At 46.6% G+C, this 3910-nt stretch overlaps 1 non-coding gene across 5 annotated transcripts in view; it reads left to right on the plus strand.

Annotated features, from left to right (window-relative positions):
* The window catches only part of LOC104911097 (uncharacterized), a 118360-nt gene that overhangs the window by 89502 nt on the left and 24948 nt on the right, over positions 1 to 3910 (plus strand). The window lies entirely within an intron of this gene.

A 3910-nucleotide genomic window follows, 5' to 3' on the forward strand; every position in this document is an offset into this window, starting at 1 on the left:
GCTGCTCCAGAGATGGGGCACCCACAGCTTCTCTGGGCAGCCTGTGCCAGCACCTCAACACCCTCTGAATAAAGAATTTCCTCCTAATATCTAAACCTAAATCTCCCCTCTTTTAGCCATTTCCCCTTGTCCTATCATTGTCAGACTATGTAAAAAGTTAGTCCCTGTCCTGCTTATAAGCTCCTTTCATGTACTGTAAGGGTTAAATCCCACTGAAGAGCTCGGAAAGGAGGTAAGGAGTAGCCAAACCTTGAGAGAGTTTGAAATGCAAAGGAGAAATAGAAAGGAAAGTACACATAGATAGGAGTCAGGTTCTCCAGACAGTGATTCAAATTATAATTGTGTTCATGATTAAGAAGGTGTCTTTGAGTCTGCAGCCCAGCCTGACATGGGAAGGTGAAGGAGGGTTGGGCAGGATGCCATAGCATTGGTGGCTGAAAACCTGCAGGAATCTCTTGCTGAACATGCTACTGGACAGGGAGTGTCTTGGGGGTGGGGGTTCTTACACCTTCATTCATAGCAGAAAAGGGGGAGGTTGGCTGCCCTTCACATCTGTCTTAGAAGCAGACTGGTTGCACGCTCCTCTCTGGCATGTGGGCAGTTCCATGGCTGTCCTGACCATAGAATGCAAACCCAGCTCTGATACAGTGCTTGCCTTTTCACAGCTCTGTTGCATCTATTTTGGACCCCTCACTATAAAAAAGTAATTGAGACCCTTGAATGTGTCCAGAGAAGGACAGCGAACCCATGAAGGGTCTGCAGCACAAGTCTAACGGGAAGCAGCTGAGGGAACTGAAATTGTCTGGAGAAGAGAAGCTCAGGGAAGAGCTCATCACTCTCTACAATGACCTGTTCCAGAACCGTGTGGATGTGGCTCTGAGGGACATGGCTAGCGGGCATGGTGGGGATAGGCTGACAGTTGGACTCAGTGATCCACATCCTCCTTCTTCTGAAGGTTTCCCTCCCCCAGATCATTCCTAAAAGATCTGGAGCATCCCTCCTCCTCGTTTTCCTTCACTACTTTCCATCATGTTCCACTTGTCATTTGGCTTGCCTCTTCCCAAGCCTTCTTATCCATATTTTTCTGATCCAGCTCCTCAGAAACTCACTGTCTTGCTCCTTTTTTTCCTAGTGAGCATTTTCTGCCCTTTCCCCTTCACCACTAACATATCCCTACCTATATATGCTGCTTGTCATGTTCCTAAAAGGAGTAGAGTAAAAAGAGGAGAGTCCCCCTCCTCCCCCCACACCCCTTCATCCTGTGCAGATGGCATTCTTTCAAAGCCTTAGGACTGGGACAAGCACTACAGGTAGGAAGAGAGTTATAGAGCAGGAAGGATGTACTGGAAGCACGTCTGATGAAGCAAGATGCTGAGCTGGTTTGTGCATTCTGATCGCAGCAGCATGAAAAATCCTATTATGGCTTTACTATAGCAAGTTTAATACACTGAACCCTTCATTGCTCTAGCTGCCCCTGCCAGGCATCTCTGAAATTCACACCAACAGGTTTTCAATCTCTTAGCAATCCTCAACTCACAGGAGCAGCTCTCGGGAGGGGGGGAGGAATTATGCAACAGCTCCAAACCTGACTGCAGGACAGTTTCCCTCTTCTTCCTCTCCCACTGCAAAGCCCCATGTGTTTGCTAAGGGTTACCCCAACAGAATGGATGATTTTAAGGATCACCTTGCACCATACCCAACACTTCCTGACACATTCTGAGCTTTTGCTGAATTTGGGAAATGGAGATGAGGAAGTATCACAGGTGAGTCTGTAACAAAGCAGGGAATCACGGAGGAGTCTGTGGCAAAGCTGGGAAGGGATGTTGTACCTTGCCGTGTGGAGCCATACGTCAAACATTGGTATTTTCTAAAATAAAAGTTAGAAAAAATAAAGAATAAAAGGATTCTTCTGTGTGTGATTACAAAGGACTGAGCAGAGCTGCATGTGGTACAGGGGTGTTTTGATCAGGTGCTGGGGAACAGAGGAGGGTAAGCATCTGGGAGAAGAAAGGAATCTAGCAACACACTTTACAGCAGGAGCTGAGTTATCTGATGAAAGAACTGCATGGAAATGATGCAAATCTCACTGCTTTGTCCTAAACATCATGATATTTAACATCTTCCTTAAAGCCTCAGCACCTGGAGTTGGGGGAATCAAATGACAATTTCAATTCTCATATCAAATACAAGAAAGGAAAGAGAGAAGTGAGGTACTTCCTCTTCTCCAGAGAGAGAAAATAACCTCAAAATATAACCAAACAAAGGTCCCCTGGATATTCACATAAAACACAGTGTTTTTTTAAATACAGTTTTACATTTGGGTAAATTGGGGACATTTAGGTCTAGCTTGGCACAGGGATGTGGTGAAATGGTGAATGGACAGAAGAAGGTACTGTACTGGAAAAGAAATATGCGCGTGCACACCCGTGTTGCCCACCATTACATCAGTTTTCACTGCAGCAGAGTAAAGATGTTGCTGTATGGACATCAGCCAATGTGAGGTGAATCTGTGTATGACAGGGGTGTAGGGTCAGCTGGAATTTCCAGGAATTTCTGAGGTTTCACGGACCCGAGCTGCCAGCTCCCCCATCCCTTCCCATTGCCTCCCCTGAAGTCCTTCTTGCCTCTCTGTGTGCAAAGCATGGTTCCCTGTGGAGAGGAGGCCAAGCAGCACATTAACTCCTGGGTATTGAAATCACAGCTCCGAAGCACGTGGCTGTAGCAAGGAAAACAATTGCCAGACACTTGCAGAACATAGCCCTTTCACACTATGATAATGGTTTTGGGCTTGCCAACCCTCTTTTCTGCCCTCTCCTGATACCTTGCTGTTTATTCTGAGTCTATTACTGGCTCCCGTTTTGTATATTCCAGACTTGTACAGGCTCAAGCACAACCACATGAGAGGAAGGGGACAGCTGTGATGCAAATTTAGAGGCTCTTCTCCCACCCCACCACTGAAATAATGGGATTTTATCCATGGAGAAAGTGCAAGTGCCCTCACTGTCTTCTCTCTCCACCAAGAGCTGGTCATGGAAGCCCTGCTGGAATGTGGGGCTTTTTTCTCAGTCATAAGGCAGCAGGCAGCAGACAAATCACTGTTATCTGTGTCTCTTCCTTCTCCAGGAGGGCCATGTATCTTTTTCATTTAGGTAATAACAGACTTTTGGCAGAGCCTTCAGCACAAACCCAAGCTGCAGGTGAGCTGAGGAGTTTGGCTCTGGTTTAGAAAGTCTTTGCATGGGTAATAGGGGGGTTTCCCCAGAGCTCTGCCAGGGCAGACTTGGAGTTCCCAAAGCAGAGCCTGGCTGATGTGCAGGGAGAGATGGAAAAGCAGCATTGCTGGTCAGGGAAAAGAAGAAGAGGCAGATTTACAATCGATCATTCACGGAGTCATTAAGGCTGGAAAAGACCTTTAAGATCACCTAGTGCAACCACCAGCCCATCCCATGGTTAGGCCCCAAAACCATGTCCCTTAATGCCACATCCACACAGTTCTGGAGCACCTCCAGGAGCTGTGACTGCACCACCTCCCTGGGATTTGTTGGAGATGGAACAGTAATGGAACCGTTATGAAGAGGATCAAGCTGAAGGAGACACTATAGGAAGAAGAGACAGAGAAAGGAATGAGATGGAAGAATCAGAGCAAGAAGAGAAAAGGGAATTCTGGAAAGGAGCACAGATATCACAGAATCATAGAATAACTCAAGCTGGAAGGGACCATAAGAATCATCAAGCCCAATTCCTGGGTGAACATCAGAATTCTGATGATGGCAGGAAGTCCTGAACACGGTATTTCTTAAGGAAGCAAAATAGTATCTTTCTGTAGACTTTATGTCATGTTGGGGGAGGGTCAATGACAAGCTCCAAGAAGCTCCTGACTGTTAGGTGACTTTTCAAACAGGTGCAGGAA

Source organism: Meleagris gallopavo, chromosome 1 (genome assembly GCF_905368555.1).
Source record: "Meleagris gallopavo chromosome 1, MGAL_WU_HG_1.1, whole genome shotgun sequence".
Classification (NCBI taxonomy): Eukaryota; Metazoa; Chordata; class Aves; order Galliformes; family Phasianidae; genus Meleagris; species Meleagris gallopavo.